Below are 14631 nucleotides of genomic sequence, written 5' to 3' on the forward strand. Positions count from 1 at the left end.
TATCCAGTCATACCATTTCTCCCATTCCCAAGCGGCTGAGCACTTCGGCCTTCTGATCCAGGCACAAAGCTCACTATTAAGAAAACTTCCGTTCATAAACTTGGACCAAAAACTGAACTCCTTAGCGGGAGTCAATAATAACTAAATAACGAAACGCCATTAACAAGGACGACAAGTGATGAAAGAGTACAATCAACAGTAGTGCTTTGGCAAAACGGTCGCACGTTTCCTCTCAGAACTGAATGCACCAGACAGTTTTCGTTCGGTTGCTTCCAGAGACTGCTTTTACTCAAAAGAAATGAATGAATAATAATACTGCGAACAAGTAAAGCTATAACTGACTGAATCAATGGTTTTCATTCGGTTGCCCCCATAAACTGGTTTCAGTCAAAAGAATGAATCAACAATACAGCTGATACATGAAACTACAACAGGTTGAGTCGATTGTTTTCCAGCAAACGAGTGACTCGATTGTTTTCATTTGGTTGTTCATTTCACTGTTCCATCGTAGACTGAAAGATGCGTTCTCCGGCTGTACCATCGTGGATGAAGAAGGTGGAAATGAGAGCGCTTGGAGAGGAATTTGAATCAGTGGCGTCAAGTTCTCTTCGCCGACTAAAGTGCGCGTCATATATCTTGGCGGCCGAGTTGAGGTTCGTTCTGCGCATCTGACGTCACAAAACACAGTCAGCCAATGAACAGAGAACGACGTTGCCAGATCTCTACTGCAGTGCAGAGTACGGACGAGTGTCTTCAGTTTTAGAAACGTTCCATCATAAATAAAGTAATAGAACAAAAGCAATGTCTTGATAGCAGACTTTCTTTTATAGAAAGTTTGGAAAAAGCATTCTTTATACCAATTGCTTCATATTCTATTAATTAAACCAAACAAGCAATAAGACTCCTAATTCAGGCGATAGCAAGGAAAGGTGTTTGTTTCAATCTCACGAACTGCTTTTTCGCAATAAAGAACAGCGGTAATTGTTTATTTCCTATTGTACTTCTACGAAGCGTGAGTAATTCATAGTCATACCGACAGTGTTTAAAAGTAGTTGCGTGATGTGTTAGATTCCTTATGGTGTTAAATTATTTGATGAGCTGAGGTAGCGGAACGGTTAAGGTGTTGGACTACCAAGTGAAAGGTAACAGATATTAGACTGGATGCCATCACAGGTTACAATGCAGTCGTAAATCCAGGGAGCGACAGTGACCTCGGAACTGCGATACTCGCCAAAGAAGGAATTATCATCAAAGATGTGGAGAAACTGGTAAACGCCAGAGGTCTAGCTGTCACCATTCACAATACGCGTTTTATAAATATTTATGCACCATCTGGCACCGGGAACAGGAGGCGAAGAGCTGAATTTTATAAAGATGATATAGTTCCCCTTTTCGGTGGCCGCTACGAGCATATCATTTTTGGAGGTGATTATAATTGTGTGCTGTCTCCAAAAGACCAGACGCCGCATTTTAATAACTGTGCAGAACTCGGAGCCGTAATTACAGAACTCCGCTTAATTGACACCTGGGAGCTCAAGAACGGTCCATTGCCGGGTTTCACTCATATTACGAATCATTCCGCTAGTCGCATCGACAGGATCTATGTAACAGTCGACCTGGAAACACACGTTCTCCAGACAGAGTTATGGCCCACTATCTTTTCGGATCACGCTGCATACATATGTACCATGAACTTAAAACGGCAAGAAACGTACAGGGGACGAGGCTTGTGGAAGTTGAACGTGGAACATCTAAAAGACCCTGAATACCACGAAATATTCAATAACGTATGGAACGCGTGCGAGAACAAATTCGCTTCATATACCTCGGCACTGGCATGGTGGATGAAATGTGTGAAACCCGCGAGAAAAGTGTTTGGCAAAAACGGACGATAGAATATTACTTCCAAGTCCTTCGTGACCTATATCAATCTGACAACGGATTCAGGCTAAACTTCTCGGACTGAAGCGGAAACAGCTGGAAGGTCATCAAGTAAGAGCAGGACTTCATGATGCTGTAAAAGGAGAGCAAACATCTATATATCATGTGATTAATGAGAGGAAGGGGCAACGCAGGAAAATAATAACCGAACTAAGATCTTCTGACGGTAGGTTACTGACGCAGCAAAGTGACATCAAGAACGAAATTCACAAGTACTTCGCAGAGTTATTAGGCAAAACGACAATGGATGTCCGGGTGGACAATGACATCATGACGGGATTCACACGCGGGCTCGACCCGGTAGAAGCAAACAACTTGTTAACTGAAATCACAGAAGAAGAAGTCGCAGACGCTATAACACGAAGCCCGAAAAATAAATCTCCTGGGCCTGACGGAATCCCGGCCGAGTTCTATCAAATGTTCAGAAGGCAGTTGATTCCCAAATTAGCGTGTATCTGTAACGAATTAATGAATCCCGCCAATGGCATCCCACGCGACTTCCTAGAAGGAACCATTGTTCTAATCCCGAAACATCCTGCAGGAAAATCTGTAACAAATTTTAGGCCTATCACTCTCCTAAATTCGGACTATAAAATATTTGCCCGCATCATAAACGAAAGATTAAAATCAGTATTGAACACAGTCACTGGATCATATCAATCGAGCGTAGGAAAAGACAGATCAATTTACCAAACACTGTGCGACTACAGAGATATTATTTCCATTGCCGCAGCCTGTAAAATAAAATGCGCCATCGTATCATTGGACTTTGAGAAAGCATTCGATAGAGTCGATCATGCTTATCTTTTTCACACCATGCGTGCCATGAACTTCCCGCAAGGTTTTATCAACATTATTACAAATCTTCTGCAGAAGTCAACATCGATAGTTATGGTAAACGGTCAGTCCAGTAAGCCCATTGTAATGAAAAGTTCGGTGCGACAAGGGTGCCCGATGTCTATGTCACTCTTTGCAATAGCAATCGAGCCATTGCTTTTTCGCCTGAGCCACAACCTACAAGGATTCACTACACGCGGCCGTAGGATTGTCTGCAGAGCATATGCCGATGACGTTGCATTTATTGTCAAAGACAACGACGAGATAGAGAAAGCACTCGACATAATAAACAAATACGAACAAGTATCTGGTGCGAAAATGAATAGGAATAAGTCTGGCATAATGAATATTGGAAGCGGATTAGGAGTTCCCATTCATGGGCCAATAAAGGAAATTGTCACCATGACATGTCTTGGAGTGGAGTACACAAGAAATATTCGGCAGACCATCGCAGTTAATTACAGAAGAATCCTCAACACCATCCGTGCCTGTATACGTCAGCACAATCTCCGTACTCTTGATGAGATACAAAGAGTGGCTCTCGTCAACATCTATTTGTCTTCTAAATTAAATTACGTGGCTCAAGCCCTGCCAATACCGAGGGAAGTGGCGAACAGGATTTTGGCTGCTTTTGGCCATTTCGTCAGCCGCGGCCACATCTTCAAAGTCAAGTACCAAACATTGACTCTACCGACTGGGAATGGTGGATTGAATCTCACAGACGTGTACAATAAAGCACAAGCATTGTACGTCTGTAAAACATATAAACTGTGGAAGCGGTCAGTCGACAGTGTCACCGCATTCTTGTTAAATGAAATAGCGCCGGCCAGCCAGGACGCCCCAATAGACGTTCACCACATCCCAAATGAACTTTACCACCTAAAACATTTCTTCGTAGAATATAGCTACATTGGACTGGGAACACCCGAGAAAGACGTCATCAAAGTCAAGAAAATATACCAAAACTTAATGAACTTTCAGACCAAGAACATCATAGAACAAAAATACGTCGGTCACTCTTGGCATGATATCTGGAGGAACGTACACCACCCGTATTTACCAACAAAAGTGCGGTCATTGTGGTACTACTTTGTGAATAGGAAATTTCCAACGAACTCCAGACTACATTCCATTCACCTGGCTGATTCCCCTTTGTGTACCACTTGCAACCTGATTGATACAGATGAACATCAATTTGTCTGTGGAAATGCGAATAATATATGGTTGTCAATCAGAAAAAAATTAGCAACTATGCAGAGAAAACCGCCGTATTTGATAACGCCAGCGTGCCTTTTATACCCGGAAGAAGAGCTATACCCCACCTGCAAGAAAAATGCCGTCAACTGGTTGAAGGGACACGCGGTATTTTACCTGCTGTCCAGTAAAGAAAGGAGCGAAGAAGATTTTTGGACGTACATTTCCGACCAGCATCACAAGCTACTACGCATGAATAATTATTATGATACATACGCCAACTTCCTCAGAAGAACAGTCATGTGAACTCCATTTTCGATTATGCGATTCAGAACATGAAGAAACGAGAGACAATTTGATCTTTGAAAAACAAATACGATCAAGTGACGAACATCACTATCTGGTTTAGACTTGGATTTTTTTTTTAAATGCCAAGGAACCTTTGTTTTATTACTTTTAAATGTCAGTTGAAAAATATGTACTACTGTGGAATGTTATGACTAATAAAAAAATGGTAGAGCATTAAAAAAAAAGAAGAACGGTTAAGGTGTTGGGCTGCCAAGTGAAAGGTTATGTGTTCAAACCTTGTGCAGTGTGTAAAATTTTCTTTATTTAAAAACAATATTGGAGTGCCTTACTTCACGAATTTTATTCGTTTGAATGAAATTTCTAGTGCTTTGCCTCTTCATTAACTTTTTCGCTGCTGCAGACACGTGTTCCTCGCATTCCGAGTTGTGCGCGATTTTGTCATCACTGCACTTCTCGCCTGTGCAGACACATGGTGTTCCCACTGCTTTGACACACTTATAATTCGATTTCACAAAAACTATTTGGCCAAAAAATTTGATTTTTACACGTCTTCTTGACTGATACCTTCCCCCCATAAATGACTTAATTTTGTTTTGATGTGCAGCATTAAATGTAGTAAACCATTGCACGAAATTTTGAAGAGTTTGCAGAGGCAAAAGTCCATAGCGTATACTTTCCGTATGGTCGATTTTAATTGCCACAATGTTGAGAATGAAATGTGGACAAGATACCTAAATTTCATATAATATTTACTGTATAACAATATCTCATTTAATTTAAGTACCACATAGGTGTCGTATGTAATATTGAGAAATATTCCGTCTTTCGCGACTGTAATAAAAGTTTTATTTACACACGGCGCGTTTGGCTTTATTTTAAAGCACTTCCATCGGTGAAAGGTATGGCACATACACAATGGTATTCATGTTCTATTTCTTGTTTTTGTTCCACAGTCGCAGTTTTACCAATGGTATTGAAATATATCCCTCTTCTGCAAATGTAATAAGCGACTTATTTAGACCAGACGCGTGTCTCTCTTTTGAAGCATCATAAGAGGACTGTATTTTGTGTCCTCCATTGCCAAGTCACCTTTCGTAGTTTTGTGCTGCGGTAGCACAATATTCAACGTTTGTGTTGGCTCATCAGTGTTTTAGCAAATAAATGCTGTTTGTGTGTGCCACACACAAAATTATATTTGACATAGCTCTGAGCACTTCACTGACAGACGGTATATTCAAGTCCTAATGTTTTTGTGAGTCCACAGTTTTGTTTAATGTATTTTGTCTACTTCCTTTTGATTGATTGAAGTGCTTTAAAATAAAGCCAAACGTGCCCAGTGTGAGTAAAACTTTTGTTACAGTCGCGAAAGGTGGAATATTTCTCAATATTACATACAACACTTATGTGGTACTTAAATTAAATGAAATATATAGGTATCTTGTCCACATTTCATTCTCAACATTGTGGCAACTAAAATAGACCATCCGGAAAGTATACTCTATGGACTTTACCTCTGCAAACTCTTCAAAATTTCGTGCAATGGTTTACTATATTTAATGCTGCATAATAACTGCGTTGAACATCGAAACAAAATTAAGTCATTTATGGGGGGAAGGTATCAGTCAAGAAGATAGGTAAAAATCTAATTTTTGAGCCAAATAGTTTTTGTGGAATCGAATGATAAAGAGTGTCAAAGCAATCGGAACACAATGTGTCTGCACAGGCGAGCAGTGCAGTGACAAAATCGCCCACAGCGCGGAATGCAGGGAGCACGTCTCTGTAGCAGCGAAAGGGTTAATGCGGCCGTGGTGGCTTTACTTCATGAACTGCGCGCTCCCCCCTAAACGTAAGCTTGCGAACTATGCTATACTAGGGCGCTGCTTCTCTTGGCGCGTGCGTCGTGTGCAACTGGCAACGCAGCAATCTCCCGCGTCTGGGCGGGCATGCGCGAGCCGCCAAGATAAAAGAATTGAACTATAGTGCGTCTGACGTTTGATGGTCGTCGAAGTCAAGAGGCCAGGTAACAATCCAGTGCCACATCCAAAACGTGGGTACTGTTGTGACCAAGCGAAACCACTTTAGTCTGGCCACAACCGTGGGTTCATCGACTGCTCTGCGAGAAGGCTCGTCGACTAGAATACATGAAATATTACTTCCTTTTATTACGTAAATGAATAATTCATTCCCGCAGGAGTACTGGATAATTTACAACTGTCGTGGACTGGCAAAGCATCACTTGATGCACTAATTAACAAACTGTTCTCTTGAGGTACAATCTTCGACCTTAACAATGCTACAAGTTCATAGGAGACTTTAACTAATCGTTGGTCCTAGACGATGATGCTGACTGCGATAGCTGATGACTCGAACTAGATCAGAGCGCTTGCTAGTTCGACACCATATTGACATCAGTGTGAGGGCGCTGCCGTACTGAGAGGCGAGGTGTGTTCTTCATGAGCACCTCCCATCTGGCGTCGTGGATTGAAGTGAGCCCTCACTAATGTCTGTGGTAAAATGTTCAAATGTGTGTCAAATTGTAAGGGACCAAACTGCTGAGGTCATCGGTCCCTAGTCTTACACACTACATAAACTAACTTATGCTAAGAACAACACACACACCCATGCCAGAGGGAAGACTCGAACCTCTGGCGGAAGGGGCCGGACAGTCCGTGACATGGCGCCTCAAACCGCTCGTCCACGCCTCGCAGCAATGTCTGTGGTATCGATGTGTGTTGCTACCTTTGGTGTGGCAACGCAATCTCTGTACGATACCATAGGTGTTGCCTGAGGTTGGACGACAGGGTTTGTGAGAAGGGAACTAACGGTTTGGCCTGTGTGAGAGGGAGTGTTGACCTAGCTACAGCATTAAAGCCCGTATTACAAAAGGTAATGATTGGAAGCTGATCTGAAATAACGTCGTCTAGAAGTGGTTTGGAACTTCTAAATTCACTCAGAAACAGGGTCAACTGCTGCTCTATTCGTACTGGAGGAGTCATTCTCTCGAAAGTACCAAGTCTTAGTACAGAGACGACACCTAGCTTGCACCATTCCATCTGCTACGACATGACACTGTTACGATGACTTGCACCCACGACGTAACACGCAGAGTTCCTCAGATTCTCGCCTGTGATCCCTTCGGCTTTGCTGATACTAATGCAGTCACTTCCGCCTACCCCTGTATGGCTACTCATACTCCTGTTCTAGTCCTGCCTGTCTCTTGCTACCTCTACGCATCTCATTCCGAGTGTCCTGTTCACCTACTCTCTGTCCATTACTCTGCTTCCTAATCTGCTATGCTACTCTTCACTGGAGCATCCTGCTCCCCGAGTTTTTTTCACAGTTTTTCCTTCGATGCGTAATTATCCCTTGATACCCCTTCTGTCCCTAACAGGACGTGATCCTGAAAATGCGCCGCCATTTCATTGGCTCTAATTATGTATTGTCTTCAGTATGTTGGCCGGGTGGAGGGAGAGAGGGGTCTCTCCTTATATGGTTAAACACTTCATCCTAGGCCTGTCATTGGCTCCTTATGGCGTATAGGTGTCCCTTCCAAAGATCCTCACTCTGTCTCTCTTTTCCAACGCTCTTTGTCATGTCGCCCTGGTCACATTTCGAGTTCACATGGAGCTAGGTCCGTTAACTGCGTACTGACATGCCCTTGTTTATAGCGTAATCTCTTGATGGACTGGCGCCTGGTATGCTGCTGTTGGTCGCCTTCGTCGCTGTGCCGCAGTCTTTGACGAAGCACTTTACTTTCAATCTGTTACTTTTTTCTCTCAAGACTTGACTTTTTCTTTGTGGATGCTGCACCCTCTTTCCAGGAAATTGGCGTTACTCATTCGAGTTGCGTCAATGTAAAACTCTTTATTTACAATTAAGCTATTTCTTTCCACAGGGCTACAGTGTTTGCTGTGACAAACAATTCCTTTTTAGACACATATAAAAATCTCCCAGCCGTGAAACAATTATACGACTAGACTGAAACAATCACATTCCACATAAAATTTTCGCCGAAGTGAGACTATCACATGCCCTTTCTACACATTTATGAAGCTTCCTCAAAGGTGAAGTAATTACACGATTAGATGACGCAATTACATTTTGTAACCTCCCCCTCACTTATCGACCTTAATGACAGTGAAAAATTAAACCCCGTGTACATAATGGAAATTTGGGAAAAGCAATCGTCACCGAAGTTAATCTCTCGGTAAAGAGGGAGGAAAGGGTTACATCTAAATGAAAGGAAAAATGCAAATGAAACTGGTGGAAATTAATTTTGAAAAGGGGTAAAGTTAATAAAGAAAGTAAATGTGCGGCTGTTACGTTAACAATTAACTAGCGGTAATTAGATATTTGAGATTTGGGGGAAATTACGGTCGCCAGTCCTAAGGACAATTACTACAGTAACTGAAAAAGAAAGGTTATTACACATATAATTAGCACTAGAAGCGTGGCAACTGAAGGTTGACACGTGTAGTGTGAAAACTGAAAGTTTGTCAGAAGTAATAAATTTCGCTACACTCTGACTTAATTTAGCAAAAGAATTAATAAAACCGGAAAATCGAAAGTTAATTTAGTGACTGAAGTTAATAGTGAGCTTTCTTTCTGAAGCACATCGAAATTCAGTAAAATACGGTTAGTCTTGGACTACCTCAACAATCATTTCAAAAGCTACTTGAATCTACGCAGTTTAGAAATAAGAGATTTAACTTTGATCTTGAATTAAGTGATTCTGAACAATTAACAATAGTAAAATTTAGTACGTACCAAGCTGAGCTGCAGTCACAGGTAAGCTAAAATACGGTAACAAAACTCGCACTCTTAATTTGTGCTTGTGTAATCTAAATATTGTAGCCAGCTACGAATACCTTAACTGAACTTTGAAATTAAAGCAGTGAAATCGAATGATGCTGGCGTTTGAATTTCAACGACACTCGGGTTCATTCCGGAAAAGGAAGGGACCCTGCTTGGTAATGCAATTGGGACAATGAGCAAGAAAGGTTCGTGCTATGTTGCTGTAATTTTCTGATTTGAACAGTTTGAAAGCTGAGGTCTGCCATACAGTTCTAAAACTTTACGTGCTTCCAGTCTTCCTTGTTGGTTGATTGAAGGTTTGAAGCCGTCGATCGAGGAGGTGGCGACAGTCACTCATTGTTGGCCGTCGCTGTTGCAGAAGCTGGATGTTGGCGCGCCTTCTTCTCGACACGGTCACCAGTCGAAATGGGCTCTTGATGTGCGCCAGCTGATGCTTCCCGTCCGCGACACCGTGTCAGAAACTATCATAGCAAGTCGAGCGCAATTACATGCTGCCCAACCCCGAAAGTGCGGCAACTCGCCGGAGCGTCACACAACACACCTGCTCCACTGCACTACCCCAGCCAGACTCCATCTGCTCTGCCCGCGCTCCACGCGGCAGAGTTAACACTACCAAAGGTCCTAAACACTTTTGTTCCCCACACGACCTATCGATGTATTCGTTCGATAGCATAGTTTTCCCTAGGCCAGACCCAGCGTATAAATACAAATAATATTCACAAAACAAACCAACATAAATGCATATATATATATATATATATATATATATATATATATATATATATATATATATATATACAAACAGTAAAACAATTACTATATATAAAGACACAGAAATGTCATATCTTCAGGTAACAAAAAAAGGAAAAAAAAATTATAGTGCAGCAGATGGAAATACGAGGATATGCATTTTCATTATACAAGAATTTATTAGTCTGCCATCTATTTCTAAGGGACGTTGCATCATCTTGTCCTTTAGGATCCCTGTCAGAGGTCATTACTTCTTCGGTACTACTGGTAAGCGGTCTTCGTACTCTAATGTTTTCCGGGCCTTCATTTACAATCGTGTTTCATGCACATATTTTTCCACAACAATCATTGTCGTCAAAATATTACCATACAATTCTAAACCATTTACAGTATCTATAATAACAAGTTAATATAACAAGAACAATCAATATTATGCACACGTATGTCATGATTGAATAGCATGTTAGATAATTTGAGTGCGTCATACTTTTCTGCTGGTCAGTGATCATTCTGTCGATGTAGTTTGACCGCTTTCCTGTAGTTTTTAAATCATCTAATCGTGTAACCACATGATCTAATGGTAGAGAGATTTATATTTCTTTATCTGCTACACAAAAATTTATGTCTAACTCTATTTCTATTATATCCTTGTTTGTAGTTATATATGTCATTCGGCCCATCAGTATGAAAGCTATCGTTCCACAACCTTTGCATTTATTGTAGAAGCCCATCTTTCGAGCTCCTCTTAGTACTACATCCTTTGGAGCTCGATTGACACACAATGCGGTTACACATTCTCCTTTAGAAGTTAGTTATAACCACCCGCTATAATTCAGATGTGTACATAAACTTTGATTTAAATGCACCGTTTTGTTTCCACAGTTGCGTGTTATAACATTTAATGCCTGAAGCATGAACTCTTCTTGCACAAACGTTGATAATAATGCAAAAGTTCGTCTGCAAATCCTTCTATTTCTCTCAGTCTCCTTACAATCTAACTGTTCCGATGGCAATTTCGCAGACTGTCTTTTTGTGTCATCTGTAAGTAAAAACTCCTTTTCTGGTTGAATGAAAAGATACTTCCCTTTTGACTGAGGGATCTCTTTCGACAAGGGAAACATTCGGTATAAGTTAAACATATTATTATCTACTAAGGAAAGGTGTCCTACTATGCTTCCCGCTATAAATGGATCTATATCGATTAACCTTAACAAGTGGTATCTGATGATTCACTTGGAGGAACAAGGAACGTTACATATTTTAATTCATCGTTTATTATACTGAGGAACTTCACAATTCGTGTAGGGTTTATTATGTGAGTCAGCAATACGCCGTTCTGTCCATTTGTCATTTTTTCCAATTCTGATTCTGTATCCGCAGACACATGTACCAATTGTAGTACTTGCTCACATGTTACAGATGCTGGAATTCTTCCGAATCTTAGGTCTGCCTACGACTGTCTCCATTCCCAACTTTAAAGTGTTTTTGTTTTCCTGTAGCACACTTACTGTTCTATTTACCCCTGATAATGTGCCACTTACCATCGCCACTTGTTCCTTAGTTAGCCTCAAAAGGTCTTTTGAATTTTTCTCCAGCTGCTCCACGTGTTCCTTGTAATATGCAGGCAGCATCACCTTTATCTAGTGTTCCAGGTATTATCTTTCCTACCCAACTGACGAGGTCAAGGAGGCTTCTCTTCTTTCTTGTTTCGTGCCTCGTTAATTGATAGAGCAGCTTCTGTGGTTCTGGTAAGTTTCTGTACGACGTGTCATTTGTTGGTCTCGCAGGCGACATTCTATGAAGCTTACACTAAGCGCTCTCAGAGTTTCCCTACATCTCTGTACTGCTAATTTGTCATATCTTCCAGCCTTCTGAAAACGCTTTATTATAGCATCTAAACTTACGGATTTACGATTCTCTGCATGGCACTGTATGTTTCTACTTCCCCTAAATTATCATGGTCTGTTTCTGAAACTTCGAAATCCTTTGTCAATTGTTCTGCACTGGCACCTGCTGCTATTACTTGTGGCAGTCACCTTCCTGCCTGAAATTAAAACTACTGTTTTAATGTTTGCTTGTAACTATGTTTCTTTCCACTTTTATTATTAAATTCGGTGTGTCTGTCCTTACTACTTCATATAGCCTCGCCACTGAGTATTGCTCGTAGATCTACCGCACCTCACTGTTTCGTCATGTAATAACATTTTATCACCTATTTTCAACTCTTTTGGATTCTGTCGCTTGTCGTACTGTTCCTTGCTAGTATTTTTGTGTTGTATTATCGATTTTCTAACTACATCATGTGCTTCATGCATTATAGCCTTCAGCCTGTTCACATATGTATCGTAGTCATAACCTACATTTGCCGATTTTCGCTGCAATATTCCTTGAATGTTTACTTTCCTACCACACATTAATTCAAAGGTGTACAACCTGTACCTCTTTGGGTATTGTGTTGAATACAAAAACTGCATACGGTAGCCACCTGATCCCCTGTCACAAAGTGTCGCAATTACTCTACAAGTGTATGGTGATTATTTCCTGATTCTGAATGGTATCACGTTGTGTGTATCCTGCTAACACCTAACGATTTACAAACGCTGTTAAACAGATCACTTAAGAAATTTGACCCGTGATTAGTTAAAAATACTGTCAGAATTCCATTCCTTAAAACTACATTTCCCACAAATGTTTCTGCTACTTTGTCGGCATCTTGCCGTTCTATTCGCGCAGCTAATGTGAACATACTAAGATCGTCTTGGAATGTAAGCATGCATATTTCGTCTGTGCTTGATATATCTAAATGATCTGTCGTCTCAATTGGACGTTTCCAGTGGCATTTTTGTCTTTGCCTGTGTAAACTTATTATTTTGGTATCACGGTATTTCCATACACATTCTTCCATAGCGTGTTACGTTCCTTTCCACTGTTTATACCGTTCTATGCGTGTCCTGGTGTTCTTCCAATGGATTATCATGCATTTTCTTTATTAGTATTTTCTTTTCCTCAGGTCTAACTGTGTTTCCTTTAATTTCTCTTTCTGTATTGATTGCTGTCTCATCATCGCTCTCTATTTTTGTGTTCACTTGTGTCTGGCGCAAATTCACCTGGTTTCTCTTTTCGTTCTCTTCCCTCTGATCCCCGGGAGTGTCAATATGCTTACTGGTCCGTATCCTACTAAGAGCATCTGCATTGCTATTTATGCTACCTGGCTTGGAGATTACTTCATAATCATATTCTTTCAGCTTCTCTCCACGTTAGGAGTCTCTAAGATCGTTTACACTAAATAACCATGTAAACGGTTTATGATCTGTTATCACTGTAAGCAGTCGTCTATGGTGAGAACTGCTTTATGCGCAGCCAACAATTCTTTCTCTGAAGTACTAGAAGTTAATCCTGCCTTCTTTAATGATCTACACTCCTGGAAATGGAAAAAAGAACACATTGACACAGGTGTGTCAGACCCACCATACTTGCTCCGGACACTGCGAGAGGGCTGTACAAGCAATGATCACACGCACGGCACAGCGGACACACCAGGAACCGCGGTGTTGGCCGTCGAATGGCGCTAGCTGCGCAGCATTTGTGCACCGCCGCCGTCAGTGTCGGCCAGTTTGCCGTGGCATACGGAGCTCCATCGCAGTCTTTAACACTGGTAGCATGCCGCGACAGCGTGGACGTGAACCGTATGTGCAGTTGACGGACTTTGAGCGAGGGCGTATAGTGGGCATGCGGGAGGCCGGGTGGACGTACCGCCGAATTGCTCAACACGTGGGGCGTGAGGTCTCCACAGTACATCGATGTTGTCGCCAGTGGTCGGCGGAAGGTGCACGTGCCCGTCGACCTGGGACCGGACTGCAGCGACGCACGGATGCACGCCAAGACCGTAGGATCCTACGCAGTGCCGTAGGGGACCGCACCGCCACTTCCCAGCAAATTAGGGACACTGTTGCTCCTGGGGTATCGGCGAGGACCATTCGCAACCGTCTCCATGAAGCTGGGCTACGGTCCCGCACACCGTTAGGCCGTCTTCCGCTCTCGCCCCAACATCGTGCAGCCCGCCTCCAGTGGTGTCGCGACAGGGGTGAATGGAGGGACGAATGGAGACGTGTCGTCTTCAGCGATGAGAGTCGCTTCTGCCTTGGTGCCAATGATGGTCGTATGCGTGTTTGGCGCCGTGCAGGTGAGCGCCACAATCAGGACTGCATACGACCGAGGCACACAGGGCCAACACCCGGCATCATGGTGTGGGGAGCGATCTCCTACACTGGCCGTACACCACTGGTGATCGTCGAGGGGACACTGAATAGTGCACGGTACATCCAAACCGTCATCGAACCCATCGTTCTACCATTCCTAGACCGGCAAGGGAACTTGCTGTTCCAACAGGACAATGCACGTCCGCATGTATCCCGTGCCACCCAATGTGCTCTAGAAGGTGTAAGTCAACTACCCTGGCCAGCAAGATCTCCGGATCTGTCCCCCATTGAGCATGTTTGGGACTGGATGAAGCGTCGTCTCACGCGGTCTGCACGTCCAGCACGAACGCTGGTCCAACTGAGGCGCCAGATGGAAATGGCATGGCAAGCCGTTCCACAGGACTACATCCAGCATCTCTACGATCGTCTCCATGGGAGAATAGCAGCCTGCATTGCTGCGAAAGGTGGATATACACTGTACTAGTGCCGACATTGTGCATGCTCTGTTGCCTGTGTCTATGTGCCTGTGGTTCTGTCAGTGTGATCATGTGATGTATCTGACCCCAGGAATGTGTCAATAAAGTTT

Source organism: Schistocerca piceifrons, chromosome 8, assembly GCF_021461385.2.
Source record: "Schistocerca piceifrons isolate TAMUIC-IGC-003096 chromosome 8, iqSchPice1.1, whole genome shotgun sequence".
Classification (NCBI taxonomy): domain Eukaryota; kingdom Metazoa; phylum Arthropoda; class Insecta; order Orthoptera; family Acrididae; genus Schistocerca; species Schistocerca piceifrons.